General features: G+C 43.8%; 1 protein-coding gene across 1 annotated transcript in view; it reads right to left on the bottom strand.

The window, feature by feature from the left end:
* Positions 1-10310, bottom strand: part of LOC126533898 (sperm-specific sodium:proton exchanger-like) — a 253955-nt gene extending 243645 nt beyond the window's left edge. Inside the window, exon 1 of the mRNA XM_050181107.3 lies at positions 9743-10310. The gene's annotated coding sequence lies outside the window, so the exon portion shown is untranslated. The remainder of the gene's footprint in view (positions 1-9742) is intronic.
* Positions 10311-18953: the final 8643 nt, after the last annotated feature.

Below are 18953 nucleotides of genomic sequence, written 5' to 3'. Positions count from 1 at the left end.
TCTAAAAAGACTCCGCAGCTACCGTAATTCTCCACAAGTGAAAAAAATACCTATCAAGAAAGGGGTCATGCGAGGAGACACAATCTCTCCGATGCTATTGTGTGCATGCTTATAAGTATTCAACCTGTTAGACTGAGAAAGCTTTGGAGTGAGGATCAACGACGAATATCTCAACACCTTTCGGTTCGCAGGTGACATTGCCCTGTTTAGCAACACAGGGGGTGAATTGCAGCAAATTACTAAGGACCTTAACCGAGAAAGTTTAAGAGTAGGATTGAAAACTTCAAACGCATCTCGATGCGACGCCAAAAAGAAAGAATAACTGGGCTTGAGCGATGTTTCGATAAGAGAGCACAACAATCGGCATGCCGAGCCAGAATAAGGGCAACCGAGTCACGCACTGCGTGACGACAGCGATCGGAAGGACGTTCCCCATTCGCCGCCGTGCCAGTCAGTGTCGCTGGCAAACTCTCCCACGGCTGGACCCGCCAGCACACATGCGCGAACACTCCGGAGAACGACGCCTGGGGAACGGCCGCAGCGGCAGTTTAATTAACGGTAAAGCATCGCGCGCGGGTAATGAGGAGGGCGCGTGGGTTCGACCCCCACCTGCCTTATCGCCCACTTTCGTTTCTTTGTCGTCTCCTAGCTGCATTTCAATTAAAGGGAGACAGTTATTTTACCCTTACGCTTTCAATGGCTTCGTCTGTTTGCTTCGAATGATCGTGCTACCAATAGGCGCGTACAATCGACGTGAAATCGGGGACGTGACGCCCCCAGGCTTAGGGTCGGCGTACTCCCTCGTGAGTGTAGACGCTCTGCCCTCACTTCACAGTTCACAGGTCTGAGATGGAGCGTTAGTGAGCGACGAAGGCTGGCAGTGGACGTGAACATGAACAGCAGTGGGTGCCGGTTAAAGTGAGTACGAAAAATAAAAATAAAACGAACTCCAGTCAAGGTGATTTTGAGTGGACCTGACCGTGGATGCGGGTGAACGTACGCGAGTGCGAGCACACGTGCGCGTGAGTGAGCACATGAGCCTGTGAAAAAAAATATTGGTGAGCGAGTACGAGTCAGCGTCCGCTTATTCTGACGACACACGCAGCCTTGCGTGTTGGCAAAGAAAGTCTTGAAATACAACTTCCGTGACGTGTCCTATTCGCACTGATGCATTCCAGCAAGTACGTAAAAGATATCAAGCATCGTGTATCGTCATTCAAAGGCAGCACTGCGTTTCGTTATATATATATAAAATCAAAATCCAGGCTCTACGTAAAGAGCACTGTTATCCAACGAAATTGAGAAGTAGCGATAATCTTGGCTCTATAGAGCCAGCATGCGCCACCATATGATGCAGCATTAGCACATCGTCTATTCCACCGCAAGATTTATAGTGCCCACCGTAAGAGGTTTTTCGCGAAGATACACGCTCTCATAGAGGAGGCTAATGTCACTAAATAATGTCACTAGTTAATGTTACTAGTTCAGTTTCTTGAGGAATCAGGAGCGTATATAAAAGTGACTAAATCTTCTTATTGTAACTTTGAATACGACATTGTATTTGTAGAAGTAATTATATTTGTTTTTTAAATTTTACATATTTGTGTTTCCGTAATAATATTTATTATCGTGTTCCACTGACATTTTTTTTTGTGTGTGTATGTGTGTGTATGTGTGTTCATGCGCGCCGTATTTTCCATCAAGGAGGTACGTCATTTGCACATCAACACGAATATTAGAATTTTGTGAACTGCTCAGAAACATTTAGTCTTGCAGTGTTCCAGAGAACTTTTGAACTCTTGTCAGCATAGCGTTTCTTTTTTTCTGCATTCCTTGCACGAAACGTTTATTTTTTTTTTTTTTTCAGCACATCTACAAATTAAGAAAAAGGAGGAGTAACAGGCCGCAACATACCAGCACCAAGATACATAAAGGCACCAACATACCAGCATCTCCTTGACGTAATAGTTCTGCGGAAACCCGCAAGGTGGAGGGAAGTAATAAATAAGCTCAAATGGAAGTAGTAAGAAGCTCAGACGGTAGAGCGGCTGCCTAGGAAATGCGGTAGTCCCGGATTCGAGTCCCTGACCAAGACGAATTTCTCTTCAACCGGGAGGCTTTTCTTTCGAGGAACCCGTATATATATGGGTTTCCTTTGTAGCAATTGCTACGGTTGGGTGGATGTCTCGTTTTCTCTTTATTGATACCAGCATCTCCTTGACCGCAGTTAGTAATAACAATAATAAAAAAGAATGATTGGAGAATCTTTTGCAAGTTCCATTGCTCCAGGATAAGCCGAGAGGAACGGGGCTCGTATGACCAAACGTTAACTATATACACAGTACCAACATCACTCCTGAGTCTGGGTTATTTTAGAGGCACACTCAAGAGAAACGCTTAACTCAATTTATCAGCTCACGTGCCTCGTTTTTTTATGTTTTTTTTTTTTCAATCGCGAGGCGCGCGCGGCGTGTCGTCTGGACACACTCAGAACATCACCACAAACCTGTTTGCACTTACGATCCTAAGTGCGAGCTTTGCATGCCGTGTGGCCTTAACAGATGTGATCGGGCATTGTCTACATTGCATTCGGCTAAATGTGGCAGATACTAAATATCTCCATGTCTAAAAACCAAACGAACAAAGTCGGCGCCACTGTGCCCTGCGTACAACGTGAGGGAAGACATAGCCGACTCAATGTGGGCTTGCAGGTTATATCTACGCTGAAAAGAGCAGGCCTAATGTCTGCACCGAACGTTCATCGAATAGCGTCACGTCTTGAGCAAAGAAACTTTCTTAGAAGCATGGACTAACGCTGCCAGTGGCACCTCGCGCCAACGAAGTGCACTTTTAAACTTCCACGGATACACATTGTCGCAGTGAGATACTTTGGTTTGTTGAGGGTTGCGGTGTGTTTTGTGTATCCGTGTAGTGTACTGTGGGAATTATTTCGTTTCTCATCATAGCCATCGGGACTAGCGTGCTAAGCGTGTGGCCTATGTAGGAAAAAAAAGTACAGACTTCGATAACTCAGTTTTAACTGGTGAAATATTAGGAGTTATTGTGCGCTTACTTGGTTTAAAAGGCATTGGTTAGTAGCGACGAAAAAGAAAGGCAGAGTTTTTTTTTTTTTTTTTGTCTGGGATTTCGAGCTGAAATCGCACAGTCGATACGTTAGTATGACGTCACGGATCTCAAACTCTATTCTGCATCTTTTGTGTCTTTCTTTTTTTTTCAGAAGGAGATAAAGTTCTCAGAACTCACTAGGAGTTGAGACTTCGATTCCTGTAAGGGACACCATAATTATTGTTTCTCTATAAGCTATTAACTGGTCCACGTATGGTATAGGCGCTATCCAAATCTTGTGACCTCCCGAGTAGTTACGAAATGTACCAACCAGCAGATTTCAACACCTTCTCCAGGAGCTTGCGTGGCAAGACCGTGGTACGTTATGACGTTATTTCTGGCTTGCCAAGACTGCGCTGTCAGTAAGAGTGACATTTATACTCGTGCGGAAAGTTTGCCATTCCGGGTCACTTTTATATTCTTCTTCCGTGTCGGCTGAAATGCAGATGAGCCGATTTTCAAGCGAGAAAGCCAAAAACCCCGGCAAACACGGAGCCAATAGCACCGCAAGATACTCTCTGGGAAATTATAGGTCAGCATACACAGACTTTGTCAAAAAATGAGTATTTCAGGCTTTGAACGACCTTCTTGAAGATAATATGTAGTGGGTAATTATTTGTACAGCCACGAATATTCTGTGCGATCCTCAGGCAGCATTATCACCTCTTGGTAATGCCGACATCAGTCCGCAGAACACGGGCTTCGGTTTATGAAAACGTTAAACAAAAGCTTACAAAGGCGACGAAAGGACTTCAAGTAATCATGTTGCAGTGCCTACCTGACCACTGCAACATCCCAGGGAATGTAGCAGCTGATCAGGTGGCACGACAAGCGCATAATGACGACGTAACATCAGGACCACCTCTACGTCACAAGTCGCGAGTTGCGCCATATTTTAGGACATACTTCAGCCCGTGGTTGCAGAGAAACACGGTTTGATCAAACTTGAACATCTTCAGCGGTAATGCAACCCTGCATTGAATTTCACATTCCCACGCACATTAAATACCAGCTTTCCATTGAAACACTATAGCTCACCGCTTTAGGCTGCAGGTACCACGTTTATAAGAAACATTTCCTGCGTAACATTTGTCGCGCTGATAGTCCACAACGCATTTGTGATCCCGCGGATGGAGACATACATAACCCATTGCTAGAATGCCCACGACATGATGCTGAAACACACCATTTGATACGCACTCTAATGGTAATAGACCACAAGGCCTTATGCCTTAAAAATATCTAGTCTCATGGCCAAAAGATATATATTACAAAGGTGAGTGCTAGGGGCCCTCCAGAAACTCTCGGAAAGGAGTAATACTGTTGGAAATTATTGATTGCCGTTTGTATCCTTCGTACACGACAGAATTCCCGTTAATTTCTGTGGCCCGACTTTATATTTTCTCCATTTAATTTATCTATACGAGCGCTTACTTTACGTTCTAGTTTGTATCATTTGACCTGTCTTGTGAGTTGTCTCTTTTGCATTTGTGTGATGCGACGCTTATGCTTCCAATTTGTTTTATCTGATTTCTGTAGCGAACTGTGTGTGTGTGTGTGTGCGTGCGTGCGTGTGTGTGTGTGTGTGTGTGTGTGTGTGTGTGTGTGTGTGTGTGTGTGTGTGTGTGTGTGTGTGTGTGTGTGTGTGCGTGTGCGTGTGCGTGTGCGTGTGCGTGCGTGTGTGTGTGTGTGTGTATGTGTGTGTGTGTGTGTGTGCGTGTGTGAGTGTGTGAGTGCGCGCGCGCGCGCGCGCGCGCGCATTTACGCCCACTGACTGTCTGACGTCTACGTCCTTGTTACCTTTCTCTTTTTCACTGTCGGCTTGTTATTTCATATGAATTATATATTTGCTTTATACCAAAATGCGCTCCCTAAATGCGCCAGCATCTCCTAAGTATCACTTCTTAAAAAATAGCCTCTTTATTTAGACTCATTTCTATCATACCGCTCTTTTCAAGTGAAGTTTGTAGAAAAAAAAAATATTGCTTATACCAACGAATAAGATTGATTATTAATGCTTAATAAACAAATATTTAAAAAATAGTTGTTTATTAACAATTAATTAAAGTTTATTACAAATGTACAACCTTTTAACAATAAGTACGTTCATTGAGCACTTTATTTTTTAAATTTGAACTTGCCACGCAGTAACAGTGCGGGTTACGACCAGTACACTATAAGAGATGCTTGTACATATTGCGGCACGCTTTGCGCGAAAACGATATTTTATCTATGTTCGCCTGCCTTCCTTCTTTTTTCGACGTTGTGAGCCTCAATATTCTTTCGATTATTTTTCATGTCTTTTTTTCAATAATTACCATTACCAATAACTTATGTATCCAATTTCTTGTTATTGGTAATCAACTTGCACAATTATTCTTATTGTTCACATGACCGTGCTTCTTTGCTGTTTTTGTATAATAACCTTATTTATGTAATTATGGGAGGTCCCCCTGGCAGTATTTTTTTTTTCAAAACTATGGGACCTCCTGCTGAAATACTATTACCATGTAACTTTAACATGACTGTTGCATTAAACTTGACTTGACTTGCTACTTCTAGGCCGCGAATGGCATGCGCATGTCGGTCTGGCACAGCGTTCGCGACAGGGATATGGCGCGTGTACGCGTGAAATAAACGAAATGCACGAAAAGCCAGACGACCGTTTGGGGACAACATTGTTACGTCGCAGAAGTCACGTATAAAGATGTATTTACAACATTTGCACGAGAGACAACGATGCGTAAACAAGACGGCTGTCGAGAGCGATTTCCCTTTACACGTCAAATCGTATTCTTAATCTTAATCACCTTCTTCAGAGTGACTGGCGCCTCTCTTGGTTGCGCCGTAACAATATAAGGCCCGAGTGGCGTAATTATTTCTTCACGTAATGCACAGGCAAAATCACGAGCGAATCGTAAAGATACAGAACAGGATTCGTCAGTTATATCAACACTCTAAAAAGCCATATATGAGGCATATATACAGCGAGCCTCTTTTCACGGCGTCGATCGTGGTCAACGTGCGTATCTGATATAATATTTAATGGTGTCGCAGAATATATTTGAAAATAAAGCGGTATGTATACTATTTCTTCATGCACTATAAAAAAGGAAATTAAGGCTCCATTGCTTACCGAATGACTGCACTAGTTATATTTTTTCAAGCGACTGAAAGGTTGTTATGTTGAATGGCGCATTTTTATCTGTCAACTAAATGTACTTATGTAGGCAGTGTTGCACTGCTTAGTTAATCGCGTTAGTGAGCACAGTTGTAATAATAATATATGCCGAATTTTGTGTCTTTGATATAAGAGTACCTTCGTAATTGAGAATGCACTGCTGAAGTATTCTTCCTTATATGGCTTGTGTTGAGGCATCCTATGGCATATTTTATACGCGTTTACTGTGTGCAGATTGTTTCGCAAGTGTTTCCACGCTATAACATCACTTTGGTTAAACATACATAATATCTGTTGCCTAACATTAAGGCGTAACGTTAAGAGACAGAAGGAGGGCGGTGTGGATCAGAGAGCAAACGGGGATGGCCGATATTCTAGAAGACATTAAGAGAAAAAAATAAAGTGGAGCTGGGCGGACCATGTAATGCGTAGGACAGATAACCGGAGAACCATTGGAGTTACAGTTAGCAAGGGAAGTAAAGCGCAGTAGAGGACGTCAGGAGACTAGGTGGGGTGAAGAAATTAGAAAATTCGCATGCGCAAGTTGGAATCAGCTAGCGCAAGACAGGGGGTAATTGGAGATCGCAGGGAGAGGCCTTCGTCCTGCAGTGGACATAAAACAGGCTGCTTCTGCTATTCCTGATATCTGTTGCCGTGACTGTATTTGAGAAAGTGTACCTTTGTGAGGCGGTGCGCATGCCTTGAGTTCTCGCCTCTGCTCGATGGTTGGAGACGATAAAGATGCTCACTCAATGGATTGATCACCAAGCTCCCTTCTGTGAGGCTTAAGGATTAATTATCGCCTAGATTCAGCGCCAGGTACACTAGAAATGTTTGATCGAAATTTACCTGTGCGGCGGAAACTGTAGTAGATAAAATGAATTAGGCTTGAACATTAAGGCGCACAATATATATACGACTGTAAGACAGTAAATATCGCGTATCTATTCTAATAGTGCTGTTTTGCACAAACACGCGTTAAAAGAAAAAAGGAAACCTTAACATACTTAAGCACTGGAAAAAAATATATATGTGTGCGTCATACTAATCTGTGTATATGTCTCGTGTGATTCAGCCCGCTTTCGGCTTTTCTCTGCGCTCACATCACCTCATCTAGGTATGTTGCTCATCTGTGCACCAATCCTCGTGTGCCTGTTCGGGACTCAGCGAAGCGCGTGCGATAAGCTTTCCTCGCCTTTTGCCTCCATGTGTTATAGTGTTCCTCGTTTACTTTCGTGAGCTCACCGCGCTCGTTATTTTCCGAGCCTGTGACGCCTTTTCTTAGCTTATATCTTTATTATTATTATTATTATTATTATTATTATTATTATTATTATTATTATTATTATTATTATTATTATGAAACTAGAAGCGTTTGCAGCCGTCACCGTTGCAGTGACGGCTCTCCTTATTTTCATTTCAATACTAAGAACACAGCGCATAAGCGTTGCGCATAAACGTTGTGAGGCTGTATACTTGAACCATAACATAACCGTAACATAACCTTAACATAACCACTACATAACGGCGAAAAAAGAAAAGACAACAGTAAAAGAAGCTGTGCCAAATCGGTATTTTATCTACGCCATATGTATGACTGTCATGGACGAATGCCGAGCGACAGATTTCCCCTCAACTAACTTTTAATGAGAGAGTCACTGACTATAACGGTGCGACCGATTCATTTTACAAACCTTTCCGTCAACACCGAGAAACAGCGTTTGGTAAGTTACGGAGTTTAGTCCAACCACATCAATCCAGCACTCAAATCAGTCAACTACTAAAGAGACTACGGGTGCTTCAATGTCGCGAATATGTCCCGGCGATGTCAAAAGTTTAGCCCTTGATTACTTTTTTTTTGCCATGCCTTGACAATTACTACCACGACGATAAGCTTCAAGCACGGCGTGTTGACAAAGCAGACTATGGTTTATTGCTTTCTTTTTCTAATATTTATTTGTGCTGTATAGAAGTTGTATTTACGGCAGCGCATATATGGCGTCGAACGTCGTCCACCGAATCTGTTTGTCATGGAATGCTTGGACATACAATGAACGGCGACGTGGAAGAAGTGAGTCCATATATGCAGACGATATATGAATAGAAAAAAAAAATTGCCACGCGGAAACCATTTCACGGCGAAGCTGTTATTGCAACTGGGACCGTCCGAAAAAAACGTAAACGCCGAGATGTTAAAGGACGCCGAAACGGGAAACACTTGAAATTGTACACACGTGTCCGAGGACCCAAAACTCGCGTCGTGCGGAAAATTGGTGCGAAAAGGGGGCGAAAGTGACAAAGGGAGATGCGTGAGAAAAAAAGTTGCAAGTGTGTTAGCTAATGGGACCGTGTCGCGGAAATTTGTCAAAGTTTCGTTAATTGCTTGCCTGGGTCAATGCCTGGCGTTGATTGAAAGTCAAAGGGGCGGGGGAGGGTTGATGGTGGGTGGACGGCGGAGACTAATCGCAGTAGGAACAGTTTTGTAGGACGTTCTGGTGGAACCCCTGCAAGGGGAGAGGGGCTAGCACAAGATATACAAAGATTTTTTTTAATTTATTAACTTTTTTTATACCGTAAGCCAGCCTTTTTCATCGGCTGATTTCATTAAAACCGTCCAACAGTACCAACCAACTACTGTAGGATAATTTGAAGGAATCATCGTCCTGAAAGGCACGCCCGCACACGCACACAGACACACACATACACGCATAAAACGTAGCGCAAACACCGTGAACATTCATACGAACAAAAACACATTCACACATAAATGTGCACACAAAAGCGGTAGATTTAAGATAATATAGCAATCAGCAAAAATTGAAAGGATTGCTCCTTTGAAACAACAAAATAAAACGGTACGCTCATTTTTGTGAAAACTGATTAAGTTTATAAAAACATTTTCCCCCATGATTACACAAAACCTCTAGCTGCGCAAGATTTCCTGCGTCTGGAAATATCAGACCGTAAGACAACGCTAGCTGACTTGACGAATACTGAAGGGCATCGCCAGAGCTAATGACCCAAGCAAAAACCCACCGAAAACGGAAATACAAATATTTCACACAGCAACATAAGAGAGCTGGGTGAAAGGTACCGTAACTTGTTTTGTAGAACGAACATCTCCAGCTGAAAAATCGTTTAACTGCATTTCGTTAGTTTAGTATGGAAGCTTATGTGATTTCATGTGCGGCTCTATTAATTAGATTACTGAGCATTGTTAGCTTTCCAGGGCCAACCCCGTATGACGCTAACGCAAAAGCACGCGGTATCGGACACACAAATAAATTAATCAACAAAGACGCAGTAAATGAACGTCAAGATTTATCGGCACGATTGAAAGATACGCGCGGTTCTCCCGCACAAGGCATATCATAGTTGTTCATCAGGCATAACTGAAATCAGTGAGACACAGACGGAAAGTTATTTAGCACTGACCTCAAAGTCCGAGGCCGTCGGATCCTAGAGCTCGGGAGTCCAGCAGTCGTCGGGTCGCTTTAGTAAAATCCAAAGAAGCACTCAGTGGACGCACCACCATCGGTCGGCAGGAGGCGTCACGTCGTTGCACACATCAAATACAGAACAGAAGTACTCACGCACATCACCCGAAGTTCGCGAACTGTTATCAAAGCAGACGGGCGAGTCGCTTTGCTCGAATCACAGCAAACGGACGCTTCGTGGTGTTGTACCTGTCGAACGACTGGGGCTGGAACAACACACGAAGAACAAAAAAACCAAACGACGCACTGCAGAGGTTCCTAACGGGATCACTCGCTTCGCTTCGAATGCAAGGAGCGAGGAACAACAGGTATCTAACGCTGTTCGGCAAGTCTTTCTGGTTTTTCGAAGAAAAACAAACAAACCGTGAAAGACGTTCACATAAGTTAGAACGCACAACCGCTAAATCATGCCTACGCCGCCGAACTAATCCGCGGCTCGGCGCGATTAATTCGTTCGACCTAGAGCAGACGACGAGTGCAGACGACAAGGAATTCCCCCGACACTATCGCTCGCGCGCACCAGACGAACCGGCGTCGTGGAAGCAGACGACGCCGACAGACTGCGTGCGGTAGCAAGCTAGCGGCGGCGGCGCACTTGTAGCCTGAGGCCAAACGCTCTTTCACCCATTACCTTCTCCCCCCCCCCTCCATGACTCTCTTCCACTCTCTCCTCAACAGGCGGCCATATTAGATGGAGACTGCCGGAACTGACTGCGCCAGTGGATCGGCAAACAAAACTGTTCGCTCCCTGCATGCCTCCTTTCTCCGTTTGGCTTTGTGTCGTTCTTAAAATTTGTTTTCTCTTTCAATGACAGACGTGCAGAAGGGTAGAGTCGGGGAGAGGAAGTAGGCCCGGGGCGTGTATCACACCGGGCGCGGGAACACATAAGCAAAACGTTACATTCGCTTTCGCATGCGCGACAGTCGCCCGCGGTTCGCCAGGCGATGCAATTAAAGAAGAAAAAGGAAAAGAACAAAAAAATCCTCGCGCTCGCGTGGCCCGCGCGCAATCTGATTCGCGTTCCGTTATATAGCGCGAGAGATCATTTATGCGCCGGCGGTTGCCGGGTCAAAGTCGCCGCGCTGTATCGTTTTAACGACGACGAAGGGTGATACCGTAAACATCTGTGGGTGAAACCACCTTGGGTGAAACCACCTTGTGTGAAACGCTCGACGATCGCCAGCCCGACAGACGCAAGCGGAAAGGAGCGCCTCGTCGCCTCATTGGTTGATCGGCCGTCGCTGTCACGTGACGCTGTCTCCGCCGCAGCGCGGCTGGCGCGTGGTTCCCCAGTAGGTGGCGTCCAAAAACACGAAGGACATAATCACAGGGACTCGTAGAGATAAATAGACGTACATTGTTAGAATGTCAGAGTAAACTTCCAGAAGTGGACAGCCCAATGCGGTCGTTGTGCAACATTACCTTTTTAAGAGGAAGCTTTAGCTCGGGTGCTCCTATCTAAATACATGTAAAATGAGAAGACATTTTTTTGGCAACCGCTGCACCAAATTTGACGAGATTTGTTGCATTTAAAACAAAAACTTAAAATACAGTGACTGATGCTTTCTAATTTTCGATCTAGGTCGTCAGCTTTCTATTAAAAATTGGCAAAAATTGAGAATCTTCAGAAAACGAAACTATCAAGTTTATAACACTGTAACTGAGCAACGAAAAATGATAATACAATTCTGTGAATTGCATCTAACAGTATATCTAAAGCGGACAAAACTGATATGTTACACATGAATCTCAAAAAATTTAGTAATTTATAAATACAGCTTTTGCACAACCCTTGTAAACAACGTAACGAATTCACGTAAGATATAAAATGACATATCGAATTTGTCCGCTTTCAATAATCTAATGGATGCCGCTTACAGAACTGCCATATCTGTTGTTGATGCAAAGGTATGAATCTGTAAACCTTGTGCTTCTATTTTTTTCAAGCTATCGAATTTCTGAAAATTTTTTAACAATATTCACGACCTAAAGCGAAATTGCGCTTTCAACAGTCGCTAGAAGTTAACTTTCTCTCTCAAATGCAACAAAATTTAATTGAAATCTGCCCAGAGGTTATCTCAGAAAGACGTTTTTGCGTTTTACATGTATTTGAATAAGCCGCGTCGGAGTTGGGCCCGAGGTAAAGCTTCCTCTTAAGATTGTAATGAGAGGGTGAACATAGGCGCCGGAAACATCGTCAATATTATTAAATGCTGGGGTCTTACATGCCAGAACCACGATATGATTATGAAGTCCGCAGAAAGAAAAAGCGGGTTACGTCGGATTAATTCACGCAGCCACCCCTCCGCGGCGATGCCGAAGGCTACTCACCCCCACCCCTAAACCTTAAGTGTCATTACCAGAATTTTGTCACCCACATCATTTGAGGTTTCTTTTTAGTTATCTCTACCTTTTCACTTAAAATTTTATTGTGGCTAATAGCTTACTGCACCACTGATTGTTGGTGCGGGCGAGCACGGCTTTTAGTTCGTACTTTCGCTTTATTTCTGCAAATCCTGACAATAGGAAGACAAGCGCATTAGAAGCACCAGCCGCAGCTGCCTCATCCATATTTTATCACTTCAACATTGTTTTAAATTTCCACTGTAAACACCATGTACACACAGTATATACTTATGTATACAGTGCGTTTCAGCAAACACTTTCAAAAATATTAAAAAAGTTGCTGTGGCAGATGTCACAATTCTAGTTCATGAGCTGGTCTACTCGAAGCGGCGGACAATGCTTGCACAAAAAAAAAAAAAATGAGATGCAAAATCGACTAATTAATAACAGACACTAATTAAGTTTAATTCCAGTTAATACGTTAACAAAACGTCGTTTCATGCACTGACGCACACAAGTAACTGGAACGCCAATGCATTTCTTCGCAAAGTTCGGGAATTTATATCTCGAAACTGGTGCCGTCCTGAGAATTCGTTGCAAGTGGATCCGCCCTGCGAAGTCCACTACCAGAATTTGTAAATTGCAATATGGGTCATAAGATAATCAGCTAGAAAGTTAATTAGTGAATTCTTGTTAATTTGCGAATCTCGCGTTATAATTTTTTGTCGAAGTAGTGTCCGCTGCTTCGAGTAGAGCGGCTCATCAACTAGAATTGAGCTATCTGCCACAGGCAACTTCTAAAAAATTTTGAAAGTGTTCGCTGAAATACCCTGTATATACAGGACGGTTTAGTGTATTTTTGAGAGAGAAGGAGGTAGCGAATTAACAATTATTTCTAAAGCTGTGGGTAGCCTACGCCTTGAGAACGAAATTGTTGCTGTTTGTTCACCTCACTGCAAAGTGCCTTGCGTGCTTTTTTTGGCCCTGAAAGAAACCTGCCGACTTCGGTGATTCCTTCGTGAGACTCTCATTAACGGCGTGGGAAATGCACGTGAATGATATATGTGTTTCAGTATTGCTTCTTTTTCCAGTAAGCAATACGACTCATTAAAAAAATTCTTATAATAATTTACAACATCTATTAGGGATGTAAACATCGCTACTGGCATGAAGAGGTCATATATGTATACGGGGTATCCCAACTATCATGCACCAAGATTTAAAGAAAGAGCCATTGTGTCACTCGAACAAAGCCTAGTGCGTATTATTTCCAATAGAGTGGAGTAGCCGCCAGTAATTTTTTCGTTACTGACATTTAATAAGGTAACTGTGAGTAATTATCTAACTCGAGAAGTACTGTCCTGATTATCAAAATGTCAACGAGGATGTTGTAGGCACCCCCAAATGATATTTAACTGCGGTATCCTCAGCGACGTACTGATTGGGTACGAATTTTTTCCCGACTAATAAATAAACCACGCGAAATATGAATAATACCACGTGACTCGTCGGAGTGAAGGCTGGTCATCCGGCCAAAACCTCAGTAAGAACATATGCCATAACGTATATATAAACGAGAAGAAAGGGGGTTAACCGACGGGCCCGATTTTTATTCGTCATATCATAAGAAACCAACACTGACAGCAAGGACAACATAGGGGATATATATATATATATATATATAGTTCTCGAATTCTACGTTATCCCTTGAGTTGGGCACTTTCACTCTTTGTCATTTCCTTATGATGTCCTTTGTTACTTGGGAGAGCTTGACTACTGGTTGCCTTGGTGCCTTGCCTCCCACTTCAATTACTGCCTCTGAAGCCAGCCTAGTTACGGTTTCATTCATTACCTCTATATCATGTTCATCTCTCCGTTCTAAGGCTGCATATTTGCTTGCAAGTGCCAACCTGACTTTGTCTGCTTTTACCTTTACTGTATCTACGTTGGCCTGTTTCTTCTTCACCAATTTTACCCTTTCGTTCTTCAAATTGAGGTGAAGCCTAGCCCTCACTAACCTATTATATATATATATATATATATATATATATATATATATATATATATATATATATATATATATAACGAGAAGAAAGGGGGTTAACCGAGGGGCCCGATTTTTATTAGTCATATCATAAGAAGCCAACAAACACTGACACCAAGGACAACATAGGGGAAATTACTTGTGCTTAATGAATGAAATAAAGAAACGATAAATTACTGGAAATTAAAGTGGATGAAAAAACAACTTGCCGCAGGTGGGAACCGAACCCACAACATTCGCATTTCGCGTGCGATGCTCTACCAATTGAGCTACCGCGGCGCCGTTTTCCCATCCACTTTCTTGGGTATTTATGTGCCCTAGTAGAACCCTGCGAGTGTTAGCCAGTGCCACCACTCACAGACCTTGGCGGCGGACGTGGAACGTCTTTTTTGCCGGAGGCGTCACGAGAACGTGATCGTTTAGGGTGAAGGCAACTGGTCAATAAACCCACATATGCTACCTGAAGCCCACATATGCTACCTGCCACCGGCGCCGCGGTAGCTCAATTGGTAGAGCATCGCACGCGAAATGCGAAGGTTGTGGGTTCGGTTCCCACCTGCGGCAAGTTGTTTTTTCATCCACTTTAATTTCCAGTAATTTATCGTTTCTTTATTTCATTCATTAAGCACAAGTAATTTCCCCTATGTTGTACTTGGTGTCAGTGTTTGTTGGCTTCTTATGATATGACTAATAAAAATCGGGCCCCTCGGTTAACCCCCTTTCTTCTCGTTATATATATATATATGAGGTTCGGAAGGCTGGTTGGCTATAAAACGAACAAAGCATTAAAACACACGACGACAGTACATAACAAAGATAGGCCTGCTAAAACATGCCCACAAGCGAGAGAGGCTGTCAGCATAAAAGGTAACTAAAAGGTCTCTGAAAGCAACAACACAGAAATCACAGAAGGTTCAAATTAACACACTGTACGCCTCAACACAAAAGTTTGCGCAGCAAGTAGTGCCATGTGCGCCTTCCGCTTGCCTAAATACATTCAATAAGGGTTCTACAGGGAATAAATAGGTGGTCCTATTTATTCCGCTGCACCAGTTGCAGGAATGCAACACAGACGTTAGACGCAATAGGACACGAAAAGAAGTCCGGGCGTTTTTTCGCAGGCCTCGTTTCGTCTAACAGTCTTCTCGTTCCTGCAGCTACTCGCTCAGCACAATTCACTCACATCTCTCTGAGGACAAGCAGCGACATCGAACCACGCTGTAAGAGCACACGCGGTGTTCGAGATTACGCCGCCACGACATTTTGCAGTGGTTGCAGCCATAAAGGTTGGTAGGAAGCTCTTGTGGTTGTGGGCAGCAGCAGGAGAACGCCGCAATCTCCTGTCGTACGCGCGAAACTTGACACACAAGCAGAACCTTGTCAAAGAGTTATCGGGCTAAACAGCCCTTAATAAAAAAAAAGTATGCTTGCGTATCACTTTCTCAGCCATTTCACTGCCGCAAGCAAGCCGTATAGTGCCAACAAGACCCGTTTAAACGCCGTAACGCGAAGAATCCTTTGCCTTTTATTGTGCACTTCATGGCAGTTGCTTCTCTCGACTCTTTTGGAGCCCTTTCAGAAAAAAAGAAAATCTAATCGACTCAGAAAAAAAAACTAATCGATGGTAGGATTTCAACCATGGTCTACTAGCGCATATATGATCTGCCTCGTTAAGCCTAACGCCATTAGGCCTAAGCGCGATAAGATGACCCGCCACTCCACATAGCAACAACATACGTTTAACAGCGAGTGCGCGCTGGCTTGCTAATGCACCGGCTTTATGTTCGTTTCTACAAGGTGTCCCGGCTAAACTTTAGCAAAGCTGTTCAACGAAAAAGAAGAAAGGTTAAAAAGACACGACGCAAGATGAAATAATAAGAGCTACGGTGTTCGGTTGTCAGACCTCTGACGACCGAACGTCATCGGTCTTAAAATCGTGTTTCGCACCTTGGTTTTTTTTTCCATCTTTTTCTTCTTATTTTTTCTTTTGTTTTTTTTTTTCTTCCATTGGAGAAGCTTGGCTAAAGTTAGCTGGGACACACAGGGTGTTCCAGGGAACACGTTCAAAAACTATTAAAAATTCACCTGTGTGCAGATAGCACAATTCCAGCTCGTCACGCTCTTTCAATTTACAATTACGCTCTTTCAAGTTACAATTCCAGGCCATGAGCTGGTCTAACTCGAAGAGGCGGACATTACTTGCACAAAGAAATTGAAATGAATAATCGACTAATTAACTAAAAATTCAATAATTAAGTTTTACCTGATTCACCTGCCATATCCTTTCACGAGAGATGCGCTGTCAAACTTGCGGTAAAAATGCACTGTCGTTCCACTTACTTTCTTAACAAAACGACGTTTCATGCATTGAAGCACAAAAGTAACTGGAACGCCAATGCGCTTCTCCGCAAAGTTCGGGAACTAATATCTGGAAGCTGGTGTCATCCCGAGAATTCGTTCCAAGGGGATCCGCCTTGTGAGCTCCTCGGCCAGAATTTATGAATTGCAATGTGTTCCATACGGTGATTAGTAAAAAGTGATAATTTTTAATTTTTTAATTAGTCGATTATGAATTTCATTTTTTTCTACAAGCAATGTCCGCCTCTTCGAGTAGACCAGCTCACGAACTACAATTGCCACCGAGAATTTTTTTTTTTTAATTTTAAAGTGTTCGTTGAAACACCAAGTATATCTAGCGCTTTGAGTCACCCTATGAAGCTTTCGTTTTCCGCCAAGTACACCATTTATCCACTGAATTACTTTCGGATTTATCCGAAAAGCTTTTGGCAACATGTTGCAGTTTCTTTTTTTGCAGCATAGTATAACAGATTTTCTGTAATCGTCATCACCGTCATACTGTCGTCGTCATTCCAGTCTTCGTCACCTCGCCCTCGTCGTTGCACATACACCAACTCGCTTTACACGGACATATTGCGCCACCTAGTAACACTTCGCGGAATCCCAAAAGAGGCTAGATAGCCAGCTACCGTCAAAATACTTCGCAGGGCATTGATCCCAGTTCATAGCGTCGAAATGACAGCTTTCAGTGAAGCGAAATACTTTTCTTAAAGCGAAGTTTTCTTTAGCTACACACCCGGGTTTCGCATGGCTGCCGGGCTACTGGGTGTCATTTGGTCGGTCGCTATCTCGTCGGATATCTCGGCGCTATCTCGCGGCAAAGCGCCTCGAGCGGCCAGTCGAGCGGTAATCTTTAATGCGAAAGTCTTACGTGGCCCGTTGCAATGGCTCGTACCTAATGAACCCGGCGTCTAGTCGAATGGTACAAAAAATATCATCATCAACGATGACTCATACCCCCGTAAGCAATGGCTCGTACCCCCCGTAAGCAAGCAAAAAATGCAATGGCTCATACCCCCTTACGTCCCTTTTCATTCTTTTTTGTCACGCTCTTCTTTCCGTCTTTACTTCCCCTTTCCCTTCCCCTAGTGCAGGGCAGCAAACCGGAGGTTTTAACTCTGGTTAACCTCCCTGCCTTTCTCTCATTTGCACCTACCTCTCTTTCTCTCTCTCACCCCCTTAAGGCAGAGTCTACAGAGAGAGAGAATAATTTATTTACAGAAAGGCAGAGAGGTCGGCCTGAGCTATAACTTGCTCTGGCCTGCTACTCTACACTGGGGAAAAGGGACGGGGAGGAAAAGGGCTGATGAATGATGATGGTATAAGGAAGGGATGCATATACAAATTCTCAGAGTTGTGGCACCTCTAAAGCTGTGCGTCAGCCCAATGGCTTTGAGAAAATCTATAGCGGCTCTCGCTACCAGGGCTGCGTTGTTTGCATTAGGCCAAGGACCTATAAGAAACTCGTTTGATAGCGGTCTCTCATGGATCTTTGCAGTTGAAGAGATTAGTTGCTGTCGTTCTTGCGCGTACGCGACAAGTGCTCAGCAAAGTGAAGCGAACGGCTAGTGCATACATTCGCTGATATCGCCCATACAACGCACAGAACAGCATACGCGTCAATAATGGACAAGCTCGAAACAAGCACCCGAACCATCAGTAATGCATAGCATATCCCCCCTCGGAAAGTACACGCTACGGGCGAGGATCCTCGTCGAGCGAGAAACGAGGTGAGACGTGCGCGGGGGAAGCGGCGGGAGCAAGGCGTTCGACCGCGAGCGCTGCATTACTCTTGCATGAGAGGATGCAACGTAAACTCGAAGAGAAACGTCGTTGGCGCGAGTCCCGCTATATACACGAGCGCGCGAAGCCTCGGAAACGAACCGAAAGAAGTCGCGAACTGCGAAAGGAACAACGCGACGGTGCGAGACGGCAACGTACCAAGCAAGAGGAGGCCGAAGCTCGCAGACAACGGCTTGCCACGCGTCTACTTTACGCTTGAGTTCGTTATGTCTCGCAAGAAGTCTGACACCTCCGGTCGTACAACTTAATGCGTTGCCAACTTCATGCGTGCAGCAGGCTTTCGCCTTCACGAACTGCAGGAGCGTAAAATGCTGCCGAACTTTTCGTTTATTCGCGGGCTTCTTTCATGCTTGGAAAAACACTCCTTTGTAGCACGCACTATAAGCAACAGAAAGCTGTATCGAGAGTTTCTCATTTTGCTCTACGATTTTCTCATCGACACTTTTTCATCTACTTATAATATTTAAGATGTTGAATATTTAAGTCGAACTATCTAATTAGGCGGAATGCAAAAAAAAAAAAAAATAACCCGAGTATCTCCAAGCGACGGCAAATAACAGTGCCATGGTTCTGTCCATCTACGTGGCATTTGCATAT

This window comes from Dermacentor andersoni, chromosome 7 (assembly GCF_023375885.2).
Source record: "Dermacentor andersoni chromosome 7, qqDerAnde1_hic_scaffold, whole genome shotgun sequence".
In the NCBI taxonomy this organism is placed as follows: domain Eukaryota; kingdom Metazoa; phylum Arthropoda; class Arachnida; order Ixodida; family Ixodidae; genus Dermacentor; species Dermacentor andersoni.
The sequence above is the reverse complement of the archived record's forward strand: the minus strand, read 5'-3'. Positions and strand labels throughout refer to the sequence as shown.